General features: G+C 43.0%; 1 protein-coding gene across 4 annotated transcripts in view; it reads right to left on the minus strand.

The window, feature by feature from the left end:
- The window catches only part of FOXP1 (forkhead box P1), a 391,142-nt gene that overhangs the window by 340,540 nt on the left and 33,420 nt on the right, over nt 1-17,182 (minus strand). For all 4 annotated transcript variants that reach the window (XM_037384993.1, XM_037385002.1, XM_037384992.1 and 1 more), the window contains exon 2: nt 2,768-2,895. The gene's annotated coding sequence lies outside the window, so the exon portion shown is untranslated. The remainder of the gene's footprint in view (nt 1-2,767; nt 2,896-17,182) is intronic.

Here is a 17,182-nt window from a genome sequence, read left to right on the forward strand (position 1 = left end):
CAGGTTTTTAGAACCACCCCATTATTTTGATTTGTTCTGTTCTTAACTCAATTTATCGTACAAGCATGGTTATCTCCAATTTAAAAACGTATACAGCACCAGTTCCTCGACTTTAAAAATTTATAACTATGAGCAATTTGTTAAAACCTTTTAGCGTATCTTTCTGTCTCATTTTTCTAGGTGCTGCAACGAGGCAATTCACTGTTCTGGCTGCTTACCCTAGATGACCTTTGCCTGCCATAAAATGGTATACAACTAAGCGCTCTGCTTTAAATAAAACCCTTGCCTCTTCGAAAGGCCCTACGTATTCAGTCAACACAATCAGCAGAAACCACATTTGGTTACTCAATAAGCTGGAAACTTCTAAAACGCGCACAGCGGTGAATGAATTCCTGACATCACCAGGGACACTCGAGTAGGGAACAAGAGAGACCGCTGAGAAGTGGCTCTTGCTGCAGCTGGAGAAAGGATCACTCCTTTAAACTGAACTCTCAAGGAAAACAAGAACAAAAACTGAATTAGCTCAACACGTACCCTCTACAGTCAGCACATTGCTAGGCAACTTACCATCTCTTGATAGAATTATGGTGGAGGGCTGGTCGTACATCAAGGCTAAGATGAACAGAAGCACCAGTTTTGGCCAACTGCTCCTTTCCAGTGGGACTGCTTAATGCTTGGTCATTTCATGTTATCATTTTGCAATATTTTCTAAGCACCTGGAGAGTCTAATGCATTCAGAAGGTATTTTAAAGCTATTATGTGACATGAAAATTTTAAGACAACTGGAAGTAAGTGAATTTTAGGAGGAATAGCATGAGTCTTTTTATTTGTTCAAGCCAGCATTTGAAGAGTTAACAATCCTTCTTCTCATTGCTTTTATTTTTTAATACTGAAGCTATCCAGAGGGCACGCTACTTGAACACTTTATCTTTACTCAGGATGCCAGTAGGCCACAGCTCCATACCTCCATAACTCAAGCTGGTATTTCAAGAGGATTCTTCAAAGCACCCTGGTCTTTCCATTTGCCACCGCTGAGACCAGACACAAAGTCTCGTTACAGGCAGTGCCACAGGGCTATCGCAATACTTGGCCATGTCACACTTAACCATAGTAGCTTTAGAGGGGCCTCAGTCTTTAACAGTAACTTGTATAGTAAGATTCAGACTCCAGTTTACAGTTACTGAAGTATTACGCAAATGCACAGACTGCTTTAAATAGAGGCACATACCTTGCATAAACCCTCAAGTTTTCCATGCATACTTCATAGGCACAAAGAAATAATTAATTAGCTAGCCACCATGATTAAAATCAATTGATTCATACATGACAGAGCAGTGAGAAATTTTTGCATCACTGCAGAAGTCTGGAGTTGGCTCCTGTTTGGGGATCTTAGTCATATCATTGAGGTTGGTAACTCAGATATGAAGGAAATGGTAAGAATCCCTCTCCTGCATGCACACTTTGAGTGCCATATGGGTTTATTCAACTGTTTACTACACCAGTCGGTAACAACTGAACAGCTATTACAATCTTTGCTAAATGACATGGTAATTATGCTACCTCTGGAAAAAAAGAAAAAAAATGGGAACTTAAAAAAAAAAAAAAATCACAATTCACTGATGTGTGAATTTCTTAGGTTTTATAATCTTTGAATTGAAATACACTTTCTAACACAGAGAAGCATATTAAATATATAATAGAAACCTGAATTTATTAAAAAAAATAATTTGTGCTCTCATTTCCTACACAATTTAATTCTGTAGATTTCCTAGTTTTGAAAGATTTCTTACAAAGACCTTCCAATTTTCCTGTAAAATCAGATGATTCTTGTTTTCCTAATGTCAGTCTTCTGATTAATGAAGAAATATTGTCCCTCCTCTCACCCCAGTTACTAAGAGAGGCAATCAGGAGCAGGTCAGTAAGAGGAGAGGGCAAGGGAAGGGTCACTGTGCCAGGCTGCTGGAAGACAGTAACAGCCAGGAAAAGCCACTTGTTTGGCACAAAAGGGACCAACAGGCTTCTCATTTGGCTAACACCACCAGGAAAGGGCAGCTGCCAATTAACAGGGAAGGGGTCATCCCACACCACCCTCTCAAGCTTGACCAAGTACATCCTGGCCAAAATTGGCTGTTAAAGGCTTTGTCCCTGTCTTCCTCCAGGCTGGGCATCGCAGCACCAATGCCACGCTGAATAGTGCAAGCACACGCGACAAGACAGCTCTCCTGTGTACCAGTGACACCATTTTGTCACTGGGATGCAAGTGCAGCAAACGGTGGAGCTAATTATTTGTTGGTAATGGCTCCTTTGAGAGTCCATCATGTGACACACGGTGGAGAGGAGACCTCTCCATATTCATATTTAATCATGACATGATTTGCCCACATAAGCACATTTAGACCCTGTCTATCTGCAAGGCTTCAGTTTCGGGCAGTAGTTTTGCCTGCATCACTGAACTCCAGTTTCACCACCAAAGACCTCATAGCTCATAGGATATGAGGCGATGGAGAGAAGGATGGAAGGAAGGGAGGGAGTATTTCTTTCTGTATTGATATTTGGTATCACTGCTATTTCGTTACAATGAAGGGGGGGGGGGGCTGGGGTTTGGGTTTTTGTTTTGAAGAATAGTCGTTACTTGCTTTTAAGCAGACAATACAAAAAAGAAACCCAAACCCCCATCATGTTAAGGAGAGGAGAAAAGGGTAAGGGAAAAAGAGCCTGTAAGAAAGAATAAGTGAGAGTTACTGCAAACTCAAGTTTGACGACTCACCAATTTTACTTGCAGGCATCACACATATCCACTCATGACTCAGGGCAAATATAGGAAAGGATCGAAACCCTTATCATGGCACATGTGTCTGGAAGCCGGAGTCACTCAGAAAAAATGTTCTCAGGAGACTGAAAGACAAAAACATGTTTTAAAACTTTACTCAGTTAGAATCATATCAAAGCCTACCATTTTCCTTTGAAAATAAAAGGTGTTTATAAACGCTGGAGGTGGGGAGAGCATTACAGGAGTATTTCTACAAATCAGACTTTATCACACAGCAGACTTTATTTGGCTTTAAATAAAACTGAGACTTACAATATTAAGAAAGGTTTTTAAAGACACACTTATTTCACATTTGCAACGTGCTCCTCTGACAGGCAAGCTTATGTTCTTTCTAAATACCAAAATGTGTCACCATCCAAATCCATATTCTGCTTGAAAACACTGCACTGTGAACAAAATCCAGATACTTAAACCTACTTTGCATTATCGAAATACAACAGTCTCTGAATTTCTGAAATATTTACTTTCTGCCTTCACTCACTGCATCCTGATAAAACCTTAACAAAATGTAGAATCTCTTGTTAGCAATAATCTTTCCTCTGAGATAAGGAAAAACACATATAAAACCTATTTGATGTTCAGGGTGAAAAGGCAAAATTTGCAAACATCAGTTAAGAAATACCAATTAGTATTGGTTTTTCCCCAGCTATTAGTAACACAGATTGAATTTAAGCTTAGCTCAGAGGAAGATGCTTGCTGTACAATTGAAACATCCATTTTACTAATAAGGGTATTTTAAAATAAGATATATAATTTCTTCACTGACAAAGTATCCACACTGAGTTAAAAAACTCATTATCAGAATTAAGAATGGAGCAGTTGCCAGGGTTGCTCTGCATTGTACCCATGAAACCACATGGGATTTAACCAGCAGCTCCTGTGCCTGGCCCAAACTGGTTAAGGGTACTTGCTGCCCTAACGGAAGCACCAACACCCAGGAGAGCCTCTGCTCCCTGGACCACTACGCACCAGGGACCTGCAGCAATAAACCCCAGAGGAGAAAACAAACTTCGGAGCAGATGAAAATGTCCTGATGGACTGGGGTAGAAAAAAAAAAATACAAAAGCAAAAATCACACGCAGTGCTTCCAATCTCTTCATTCCCCAGTCCTCTCCCTCCATAGCATCCCCAAGGCGGTGGCTGTTCCCAGCCTTTCCACACCTACCAGCACTTTGGCAGTGGCAAGAACTGCCGCCTCCAAATTAACTTCGTGGAGTTAATTATTTTGGCAGCCCACTGCAGCCTTCCTGAGGAACATCTGGAAGCTTCTGTCTTAGCAACAACTGCATGAAATTTTGTGAGACAAAAAACAGGTACTTCTCTGGCCCTGGGGCTTTCTCCCATTCTTTGCTGAATGCAATGCAATGGCACAAAGAAGTTCACAAGAGTTCAGAAATCTAAATATAGGGATTATGCGACCCTATTATAAAACCACGCTACACAATAAAAACAGATCCAAAAGGGTTTTTTTAACAGCATTTATGCTAAACATGACTCCTTACTCAGAGACTCTGAAATACCTGCAAACCATAAAGTGACCTGTGTCTTGCATCAGTTGTATTTTATTCATGAGAAGCACAGCACTTGAGAGAAGCAACTGAGCAGTGTCAGAAACACACATCCGAGGCTTGCTTTATTGCTTGATGTGCTTGATGACAGATATGCAGATGGGTATATGTAGCTGAGCAGAAAGCTGCATCTACTCATGTTGGGGCAAGATTTTTCCAGCTGACCTGCTGCACCACAATATCCAACTCCTTAGTAATCTTTATCCATGATACGTCTGTAGAGCAGGAAAACTATCATTAGCCCCGTTTAGAAGATGAAGAACTGAAGCTCATTTTGGCTAATGTTTCCTCAAAAGATTTCATGTTCTTTTGAGACTTTTGAGGCAAAATGATTTGTGAAATAATATATTTGGTCTGCAGCTGATGAGGGCTACGGTGTACAGAAGCACTGTCCTCACCTCCAGATTGCTCTTCTCCACAGCCCTCCTCAAGCATAAGGAATATCTTGGCAACTTTGTGCCAACAAGCAGATTTGAAAGCTGGGAGACCTTCTACACAAGGAACAAGAAACAGGGTTGGGAGTAGTACAAACAGCCCAGCCCAGCTCGACTTAAACTCTAACGGTGGACCTGGAAAAATGGATGTTTCTTACGCCATCAAAAAATGACCTCACCAAAATACTCCACAGAACGTTTCTTCAGCCAGGTTTCCCAAGGGAACAAGGCTTACGTGATCACCATGTATTTTCTGTGCCCAGCCCCACCTGCATCTTTTGAATCCCTTCGGATTAATGGGAGCAGAGAGCTCCCAAAGACATGAATTCTCACGGCATTAAGTCTGAGGCTTGCACCAGTGGAGCCCTCCAAAACCATTTGATCAGCTGTCTCCAACAGCCAGCTGGCTCACCGGCACACCGCCAGCTCCGGGCTGAGCCCAGCACAGCAGCTGCCTGCCAGGAGGTAGCCCAGCAAGGCCCGGGGGCATGAAGGCAGCTCAGGCATTTCCATGGACCTCAATGCTAGAGAACCTGGGGAAACCACACGTACTGCTGAGGGGAAGGGTGGAGGAGGGAGCGCGGAACAGATAGTAGATCGGTTCTGATAAACTGAAGCCTTTAATGATCTACCCACACACTTGAGTTCGATCTGGCATTGACAAATTGAAGCTTTTAATGATGCGCCCACACATTTGAGTTGGACACTCCTCTTCTACGACTTTCACAAAAATAGCCTGCTGGGTTAAAGACAGAGAAACTCTAGTAACGCTACAACGCAAGCAGAACTCTCAACCACTCTTTCACAAAACTACTCCCCCAACAGATTCTTTGATGCAACCTCCAATAGAGACCTCCTCCTGTGCTGCCTTGCTCCCATACTGATTCTCCAAAGGCTACAGCTAAATAAGGGGCAAATAGATGCAGCAGCTTTAGCATAACTAAAGTACGAAGTCAATCAAACCTTGAAACAGGAATCTGGGCTTCATTAATTCCAGCAACCACAATGTTTTTATTATCACTGTATTAATCAAAATAGGAAACCTATTAATCTGCCCCCAACAAAATTAATCTTCATAATATTGAACAGATTTGAAAGACAAGTTTTAATATTTCACTACTTAAGTCCCAAAGGTAGAGGCGCACAGCTCTGATGATCTAGCAGACCACTACAGACTTCATCTCATCGGCCTGAGATCAGCCCTAGCACCCTCACCTTTGCCTGATGCTTCCAGCCTTCTTCGCGCATCTCCACCGTGGGGTCTGGCTGCTCCCATAGCTTTTGAAGCAACAGAGAGCATTGTTTCATACATGAAACTGCAAAACGGGCTGCAGCACTTGATGCAGTTAAAGAGCTGTGAAGAGTTTATGCTGGGACCTAAGGAACAGCACCGTGCGTCACACCCAGCCACGCTTGGGTGGCACTGGCTGGATATGCCACCCCTCACGAAGGGCTGCCTGGGTACGAGTGAGCTTTCTGCAGTGGGCAGGACAAACCTGAACGGTAGCAGACCTATGACCATGTGTTCAGAGGAATGAGAAGAGGTGCCCTGTGAGAAAAAGGCAAGCAGCTGCAGAACAAGAAAGTATCTGAAATCCCCATGCTCCACTGGAGCAAGTCAAGGATTATCACTCGGATCTGGCACAGCCTGTGCCCGACCCCCAGTGCAGCAACCCCCCGCCAAAGCCACTGCAGTGAGCTGCAAAACACCCCTCTGCTACCAGATGAGACATGGTAACAGAGCCCAGTTTCAGGGAGAAAATGGGTGGCAGAGGAAGAGTCCTTACAAAAGGATAGCAAGGAGTGGGACATCACAGAAAGGGGCTGAAGACATAAAGGCAAATGACAAATGTGACTGGAAAAAAAGAGGAAAACAACCCAAAGCATCTCCAGATACCCATACCCTGCCTGGGGTGGGTGACACAGCCGAGCACACAGCTGCGCAGTTCTGCTGCTGCTCTTCCATCACCGTCACCGCAGTGCCAATTACTGATGGACACGGTGTTTTGTTACTCGGACAGATTTTAATTAAAGCAGCTTTCACCAACATATATATATATATATACACACACACATATGTAGATACACATACACCTTGGGACTATATTTGGCACAAAACCTTTCAAAGCCTGATCAAAGGCAGAACTTCAATCATCTTAACACACCACTAGCATTGGGCTGTTTACTGACGGCAATGAAACTACAGAATACTGTTTTAACTAATGATTTCTCAAAGCCATGTTGCACAAAAGAAAACAGGTTCAACTTGTACATCAGTGCCTATGAGACTGCTCCAAAACAGACAACTGTATGAAAAGTTGTGCCCATGTATACATATATACAAAACTGTTTTTAAGTGACTGTTTTAAATTAGAATAAATCTGTGTTCCACCAATTAAGCTTTGAATGCACGACTGATATCGTTCGCTATTTTAAACAAGCAGCATAATAAATGCAAAAAATCAAATATTTTAGAGAAAATACTTGGAGAGTTGAGACATTAATTTTGCCATATACAATCTGTTTCACAGGGATTTAAAAAGCGTTATTGCCACCCTGGGTACATTGGAATAAAGATGAAACACCATCCTCTCCTATTTACATATTAAAAAATACATGCCTTCTCGATACAGTGATATAGACTACCCAGCTTGCTGATACATGACGCTGTTAAAAACAAGCCTGTCTAGAAAACGTAAAGCCCCAAACTAGATCTAGAGTCTTTGTAAGAATCACTGCACTCTAACAGGTTGTAAGTGGAAATAAAATGTACTGCTGTCCTGTTTATCCTCCCCTCCAGCAAATGTCCTGGGGGAGCGAGGCAGGAGCAGCTGCAGCTCCCCAGGGCCCTGCCTAACGATGGAGCTGTTTACCAAGCACCACCACCGACAGCAAAATAAGGAGCAAGATTAGCCTGGAAAGCCTTGGGAACTCAGGGTGTTTATATGCAGGTGAAAAAACAAACAAACAAACAAACAAACAAAAACCACAATACCAAAAAACCATCAAACGCCACTCCCCTCTCCCCAAAATAAACCCCCACCATCCCTATTCTTATTTCTACCTCATATACCTGTATTTGATCATAGCTTGAGATGCTCAGCAATTTCCTAAAATCTTTCAATACAGATCCAATTTTTCCAAAATAAATAACCTTTTTCTTTTTTTTTTTTTCCCTTTAAATAAATTGCCATTTGAAACACATGCCGAAAGCATCCTTAAAAAGACCACAACGGCTGCTTGCAAAGGGAACTTCACTGCACTGAGTAGTAGCATTTGTTCTCCCCTTTCAGCTGGGATCCACCTCAACTTTTTGATGTTGGTTGGAGCTTTTATTTGCAAATAGAGCAGAGCTGCTTGGGATGGAGAGCTCCTCCGGAGCATGCCATGTGGCCTGCACAGATGTTCCTTTTATTCCCGTGTCCCACAAGGCTCCGTGGCTTGCTGGTGTTAAACAGATTACGCAAGTAGAACACTTGATTTTGCATGTCCCCCTTTTTTCCAACAGTTGTCTAATTTACTCAACTCATTTTGCCCCCCTTCCCCCTACAATCACCACAGAAAACACAGAAAAATGAGGCAGAAGTGAAGTTTCTCATCCAAGACCAGAATTTGCAGAAATACTCAGCATCTGCAAACAAAGCAGAAATGCAGAAGAACAAAACTTATTTGGACAGTAAAGTAACTAGCTCATTAGGTGCCAGGTCCTTCTAAAAACAACCAAAAAAAATTGTCATATCCCAGTAACACCAGGCGTCACAAGTATCATAATCTCTAATCCTTATTTAGATGTCCAAATGAGAATTGAACTTAAAAAAAAAAAAAATCTAACACCAATTATGGGTGCTAAGCATTTGAAAATCCTTGAAAATCTGGCCTTCAACTCAGTCACAAAGAAGGGGCTTAATTTCCGGGCTGTCAGGCATCCCAATCAACAATTGAAGTCAATGGGATCTACACACTACCTAATAAAAAAAAAAAATAGAGCCTAAGAGGCCCATTAAAAAACTTCAGCTACAGGGAGACAACCTCACTGCAGAAGACAGCAGCTACACACAGCTTTGTGCATCAGCCACTTTGCTTTCAAGCTTAATTTGATTAATCATTTTGGTATTATCCCCAATTAGAAAAGTGTCTAACTGGAAAACGAATAATAAAAAAAACCCTGGTTAAGACTAAGACGCAGCACAAAATGGCAGCTACTGAACATGCAACTACTTGGGACTTCTGGCATTTGCCAAGGATAAAAAATTAAAGCTAATAATTGTGGGCAAATACAAAGGCATTGGTGTTTCATCCAGACCACAGATTTTGAAATATATTTTTTTTTTAATAAACTGAAACTGAATTCCAGATGTTGAAAGTTGGGAAGTAAAAACTGCTTTAGCTGTAAAAACACGGAAAGGTGAGACAAAAAATTCTGCTGAAATATAAGGATTCTTAGGGATGAAAGCACAGCCCATACACCCCCCTCCCCAGGAATGGGCTGGGACAGGATTTTTTTTCCCCTCTTGTGTGCCAAACCAGGTAGTGGCACAGGGGTTTGCCTGGAGTTTCCCTTTAATAAGGGACAGACTGAAGCAGAAAACCCTGGGCACTCCCTCAGCAGGGAGGGGAACACGTCCCCTGCATTCCTGATGCTGTGGCAGTTTTGAAGGGAGCCCACCTGGACCCTCCCGCACCCATGCTCTGCAACCCATGGCTGGTACCAGGCAACTCCTCCTGTGTGATAACATAAAGGCAGGGGGGACTTCAGGATGCAACAAACATGAACTAGTACATCCCAGAAAGATGCAAACACCCACCATTTTCTTTCACCAAACACAATGAGTCTCTGAATCATCCCTGACACGTCAGGCTCCAGGACGTCCTTCAGCATCTAAATAACAATCCAAATCGGACCCACAAAACTGGTTCTTGTTTTAATATATGGGTTCAATCATCATCAACACTCAGGGCTTTTCAAAGCAGAATTCAGGACAGTATTTTGAGATCACTGGTTTCACCCCTGTTTATTTCCATTACAGCATCCACAGTGCCCTGCAGATGAGCATACAAAATCACAGAGTATCCTGCAGCATCCCAGGAAGACACTCAGTTTCACCCTAAAATTCAAGGACAGCAGAAAACATTTGGATTTTGATAAGAAGCGGAATATTCATCAGCATACTTCACTAGTGATGCAGTCAAAACTTGCAAACTTAGTCACAGAAATATGACTGAACTTGTCTGCTACCACAAAACAAAGTACCGTCTAGTGGTTAAAATCAGAGGACATGATTCAGGAATGCAAGCCTTTTCAAAGAAGAACTAAAACACATGATTAAGTGCTGTTGAAGTCAATAGGCTGATTCAGAGACCAGCTTTTGGAGCGATGGATAATACTCCCCACATTGCCATATGGCTCTCAGTCAAACTTCCTAGAAGCATTTTGCTAATACTGGGTTCCACCACAGCTTTTGGGAGGCCTGCTTTTCTTTTGCCTTCCCGCCCCCCCGCCCCCTTCTTTTTTTAAACCTGTGTCTGGGATGGTTTTCACCCACTCTGACGATCCTCCAGGCTCTCACCAACTGACAGAGAATACCCAACTGTGATTACTGCAGGGTGGTGCAGACTCATGCAACAATTAATAGTCTCAAATGAAAGGTTATATATAAATAATAAATAAATTCAAAAATATATTATGTAATATATAAATATATACTATGTAAAATAATAAACACAGATATATAAATAATAAATACAAATTTATGATAATAAATACATGCACTTTTTGTGGTGTTTAGTAAAAGGTACACAGGCCCATTACAGCAACGAAATCCAGCAAGTGCATCTCAGCCAGCTGTGCGATCTCTGCAAACTATCCCAATCCCACCCCAAAACTCCTGAATTCGCTGCCTTTACAACTTACAGATACTTCACTTCTCCTGCCAGCTCCCCATTCGCTGCTACAGTAAAATCTTCAGTGGCGGATTTGCAATTTTTTATCCTTTTAATCTATATTGTCATAGCAGCCACTTGTCATAGCCTCCTGCGAAGCAGTGACAACAGCACAGCCAGGGAGGCCAACCCCCGAGGCAGGCACCGGCTGCCGCCCCACGCCAAGCAAACCATGTCCCCGAGGTTCTCCTTATCTCCCAGGAACGCCATCCAACAGCACCTCCTGCGCCCCAGCCATCCTCAACCCTGCCAATACAAACAGGCAGCAAACCAAACCTTTTAGCAAGACAAATGCCTACCTAGCAGCATGTGAGCTAACATTTATAGCAACTCGGTTACGATTCTCACTTGTATTTACACAACAGGGAAGGGAAGGGAAGAGGGAGACCACTGGCAGAGCCACCCACTGACTTTCCATGCCCTCCCCAAGCCACCCGACTGAAATAATCCACTAATTCTGCACATTTCCTAATCTTTGTAAAGTTATTCGTTACATTTAGTCATGGAAAAGAAGAAATAAAACAAGAACCTAATGAATTCTTGTTGGCTTTTTGAAACACTTCATAGTACAGATAAGGCATAACATCATTTTTAAGCAGTTTGAAAACACCCTGTCACTTCCTATAATTAAATAAATATAATTGCAGCCTAAGTCAGCCCTCCCAGCCATCTTGTCTTTAAGGCAATGGGGAAAGAAGAGGCGCTATATCGTACAGTACTTTTTCTGGCTGTTGAAGTGTTTCTCCTTATTCAATATCTAAATTAAATCAAATGGAGTATACTAAGTAAGCCCATAAGACACAGCGCATAATGCAAGAGTCTTAAAATCCTTATCTACTGAGCACTCCAGCTTAAAGGCTGATGTTTTATGTTCCCCTGCAGCGCATGGGGATCCTGCTGGCTTGGCCAGACTAGGAAAATAAGCTTCGAATGACCAAACGCAACTGCAACTTGAAAAGTAGGAACCAAACCAGACACAACAAACCACAGAGCAGCCGCCCCAGCCCGGCCTGAGCTCGCCCAGCGCTGCCTTTCCCTCACCGGCATGCTCCCCGTGCGGCGGCGGACTTTGCAGGGCTGCTGATAAGATGCTTGCGAGTACAAGCCCACGAGCTGGGCCGTTAATCACAAGATATTTTAGCCTGAGATGCACAGGGTGAGGAAGGCAGAAAGCCGGCTCGTGCTGACGGAGCAACAGATGCACAGAGTTGTGCAAATTTGCTGAATTCCAAAGTTATGAATTCCTCAAGTTTAAGTGATTCTTAAAACACCGCTGAGCCAAAATCCACAGTCCTGTCTGGATGCTCTCCCCACAGGTCCCAGCGCCAGGACAAGAGGACGGCGCAGCCCAGGGGAGCCCACCCCATCGCACACAGCGCGGAGGAACAGGAAGGGCGTTTGGGGTCATTTTCTGCCCGTGCTTGCCCTGAGCAGCCCTGCGGACGGTCAAGGGACGGTCATTCCCTGCACCGACCACACGTGACCCTGGGCAAGAAATGGGGCTCCTCCACACTCATGCACCAACATCTGCATCCCAGGGCAAGCTCTGTGCAGAACGCAAGAGGCACAGCGTACCAAGTACTGCAGAGCCTGTAAGTATCAGCTTCTTGTAATGTGCAAATAAAACTTGAGTTCAAGACAAAGTCCAGCATCTATCCTCCAAGTTTGGATATGTTTCTCTCCTGAAAATGTGTAATTGAAGCATAATTACATGCGAAACATCATTTCACACGTCCTATTAAAGGGACATTTACCACAAAGAAGTGTTAAGCAGCTCAAATATTAAAATGTGAGTAAAACTATTGCTGATAACAATGACATAAATTAATATTGGTAGTTAATTAAGTCCCGCTGTATTCTCAGACTTTTATTGGAAGACTGAGGCTTTTTCACAAAATTTGTGTTAAATATGATTTACTAAAGTACTTAGCTCCACCAGGTCCATCAATTTAGTTTTTATTGTTCAACTCATCTGCCCTACATTGAGCATAACCTGCCCATAGAAACAAACCACACATTGCACCTTATTTCCTCCACAGAAGACCTCTGTAATTATCACCACATCTACTCTAAGTGTAGTTGGAGGTCAAATTCCAGATCTCTTGCCTTTTTTTTTTTTTTTTTACCCTGTTACCTTTCAACTTGTATGCGCCAGAAAACAGTTTCAAAAATTAAAAAAATACCTCTCTGGGCAGGGAAATGCAAAAATCCCATTTCCTCTGGATCAGATTTCACAGCTTGAGAAGGAAAGAAGGGAGAGACAGTCACTTAATGTTGCACAGCAGCCATGGGACTGGAGCTGTGAAGACAGCACTGGGACATCCTCAGTACCACCCAGCATTCCAATAATGCAAAGCAAAGCACTGCTGCCAGTGCAGCCCATCCACGGGTTATCACAACCCTGCAGATGTTAACGCTACTATTTGTGATGAAAAGATTAGGTGAATTTAAAATCATGGTGGTTGTTTTTTTAATCTTCTACAGACAACAGGACCTGGGTGCATCACTTTCCAGCAGCATTTGGAAAAGACAAGTTAACATCACTGAGGGCACCAGAGGGATGCCTGGCCTTAGCCAGCATTCCTTGGCATGAAGGGATTGACTGACACAAGCAGAGAAAGGATCAAACAACATTCTGAGAAGCTGCTTAGAGATGTACCGACAAATAATATTAAAATAATAGTGACTGCTTCGCAGTAAGGGGGGGTCGGGGGAGGGCAGAGCCACCAGCCCACAGTAGTAACTACAAAGAAATAATTACAGGGCCCAAGCCCGTATAATTTTTTTTAGATTAAAACAATTTCAGAAAACAACACTACTACAAGCCCACCCAAAGCAGCAAGAAGCCATTTTTACCATTTTAATCAAATAACAAGCTGATATGCTAACTTAAAGGATCAAGACAAAATAAGATATGTGGGCCGGCAATCTGAATGCCAAGTTTTACCCATGTGAATTCAGTTATAAATGCTTGGAAAATGTGATTCCTTAACTTAGAAATAGCAGCTGTAGCATTCAAAGGTACTCCAGTAATTACTGGAATGCTTGCTGAAAAACTAGACAGAAGCTAACATCTTACTTACATTAAATACACATTCACCACAAATTAAAAGAGCCACAGAAAAAAAAACCCAAAAAACAATCAGGCAAGCAGATGTTCAAAGAAGAAGGGGGGGTGAGGGAATGACAAGAGAGGACCAGATGCTCATTTCTGGTACTCGGCACAGTGCGCTGAAGATGCCCCACACCACCAGCCTCCCCAAAGTCACTGATGCTGAACAGCCGAAGGGAGTCAGATTGTCACCTATACATCTGTAAGTGGTAATTTCATCCCAGATACTGCAATAACACGCTGCCTTAAAATCGCAAAAATGCTGCCTAGTCATCTGAGACAACAGTAAAACAAGCAGCAACGCCAAGTGTAGTTGTCTACTACTGCCTGAGGGACTCATGGGTTTAGCAACAGGGCTGGCATAAGGATTATATTATCGAGGAGTGTCCTATGCTGCTTTATTGAGTGCCAGTGAAATGTCTGTTGCACTCAGTGCCTGGGAAATACTGTAAGAAACATCAACCAACAGCCACCAAAGGACAAATTAAGCTACTTGACCAATCTGGGCTTATTATCAGCTGCTGTTCCCTGAAAATAAACTGTTTCAGAAGTAAGAGATCGGTGACCTTAGCAGAGACGAGTAAGAAAACCTCTTTGCAGCGAGCATAAAGCCCTATGACATGCTAGTAGGAACAGGAAAGTCCACATCCAGGCTTTGGAAGGAGGTACCCAAAGAGAAGTTATCTGCAAAATGTGCATCACACTCTCCTGGCTCTCTTCACACCTCCCCCTTCACATCCCCACTCCCATGCACCTTCGCGTCTATTCCCACACTTCTCTCGCTACCCACATCCTGAACATATTTATGTTGTAAACATCCATTTGGAAGCATTTGGTATGCTTGTGGCACAGAGAAGGATGCTGCTTTGAGCTTCAGAAGGCAGTCGTCTCGCCATGACCCCTCTCCGTTTCCCAACTGCACAGGAGGGGAAAAAATTACTTGGCCCTCACCCTTATCTTTTATCCACTCAGGAACGAGATTATTGCCTAATAAAACTTCACTGCAAAGCTATTAAAAATTAAAGGGATATTTCCCTTCCTACATAATGATTTGTCACAAGCCAGACCTAAATCAGGATTGATGAGGTTTGTGGTACCTTTCTTTTTCTTTCTTTTTTTTTTCTTTTTTTCTTTTTTTCTTTTTTTTAATTTGGCAGACTTTTCAGATATTTTTTTTTGCAGCCCTCTGCACTGCTGACTGACACCAAATTTTCTCCTTCAGTCCTCCAGACCTCACTTGTTCAATAGATGAAGTAAGAGGTGAAAGGCAGCTGAGCCAGCAGAAATGTTCCCACTGTCCTTCAGGAAACACACAGAAGAGTCCAAGTAGTTGGTATGATTCAGAACTAGTGGTAGAAAAAGGACAGACCAGATTACAGCAACACAGAGGTCCTCCATCCAAAACCTGCATCCAAAGAGACTCCTGCTAACATATGGTGGAAATGTGACTTTCTGCAAATATCCTCCGCAGAAGCCAATTCCTTTCCTCCACCCAAGCCACATCCAATAGCTCTAGTCGAATGAGCTGTTACTTACACGTATTAGTCAGGATAGGCATCAGCCATGATACAAATTTTAATCCATCTAACTAATGAGGAATCTGCCATCTAGTTAACGTGCTCAGACCCTCCAGAGAAATTAAAATCCACCTATTTAGCCTCCTTGCTCACCAATGTGCTACCCGTCCCGGAGCACAGTGGCTGCTTTTCCCAGTCATCGTGTCCTGCACTCCCTCCGCAGGGCTAGCACCTCTCTGCTCCACCGATACAAAGAGAAGCACCTGAAGCAGAATCACGCTGGAAAAACAGAACTTGGAAAGAATGTGTTAGCAACTTCAATCCAAATATAAAATGCATTTAAAGGTCATAATTTGCATAACTACATCTCATGTTTTTTGTTGTGTGGTGCGGGTTTTTTTTCTTTTTTAAATTGCTCTATCCTGGAAGGTGCCGAGCACTTCTGAGAATTGCTGAGCGCCTCTGTTTCTCATTTAAAGTTTTAACAACTCTTAGGGCTGTTCAGTGCTTGGCGGAAGCAGCTCTGCAAGGCATCCTAGGACCATGCTAATAGGTACGTAGCATTTCTGAAAAGAAAAAAAATAAAAAACACCAAACCCCACCTTTTCGAAAAACAAACTAGTAAGAGAAGGCGTATGGCCCCGAGACCACACAGCACCATTATCACATGCTGACATGACTGGGCTGACATGGGAGTTTCGCTTTCTTACGATGCGTTCGTGGTGGATTCAGAAAAACAGCAAGATGCAACCAGTCATAACAGGAAGAGCTCAAAAGGCCACAGGCACAAATTGCCCTGACATGGCCATAATTATTTTTTTTTTTTAATCCTTTTGTTCACTTGGATCAACAGCTGCCACAACCTGCATCCAGTGAGGATGCTACGCCGATCCCCTGCAACTTCATCACCAAATCCATACCCAGGCCCATAAATAGTGTCATATTTTCCTTGAAAGGACTGAAACTGGAAGAGTAGCAGGTACAAGGAGCGCCCTCTTCAACCAGAGTGAAAGCCAGGAGATGCTGGAACATTCAGCTCTTGCTTCCTGCACAAAATTAATCATAATGGCCAATCTGTGCTGCTGCTTAGTCTGCTGAGGAAAAGATGAAATGGCTAAATTGATATCAAGACAAAGGAAGGGCTTGCTGCAGCAATCTCTGAGGCTGCTGCAGAAGTGGTATTCCGCCTTCTCCCGAGCTACAAAAGGAGACTCTGGAGAAGGCGGAAAACTGTGGCTAGAAGCCTGCAGTTCCCCCAGCTTGTATAAACATGTTTGCAAAGATCAATGCACTCGGCATCGGGTTCAGAGGCTGAACGTGGCTCTATCACCATTAGCACCTGACTGATGATTGACACAAACCACATACCACCTACAAAGGCAATGCACAGACCCGAGCGTGTGGGAAATGCAGGCTTTCCAAAAACCCTCTGCAACATCTTAGATGTTTTCCCACATTTCAAGAAAAAAAAAAGGAAAAAAAAAAAAAAAAAGCAAAGAAAGAGAAGAAAAGATTAAGGTTGCGGTGTTCGTGTTAAACGGGATCTTTCATTTCCGTGGTATCCACTCGCATTCCTTTCAAAAGTTAAGAAATATTCTGTTTATTCTGGACTCTGCACTCTTTCCACCAAAACCAAGTTCCTCCTAGTTCTCTGCTGCAGACACTGCCAGCAGAGCAGGGACCCAGAGCACCCAGCCTTGGTGAAAGGCAGCGAGTATCACATTAGAGATGCTGTGTACTGCACCTTTTTTTTAGAAAGGGAAGTCAACAACACACAAATT

This window comes from Falco rusticolus, chromosome 4 (assembly GCF_015220075.1).
Source record: "Falco rusticolus isolate bFalRus1 chromosome 4, bFalRus1.pri, whole genome shotgun sequence".
Classification (NCBI taxonomy): domain Eukaryota; kingdom Metazoa; phylum Chordata; class Aves; order Falconiformes; family Falconidae; genus Falco; species Falco rusticolus.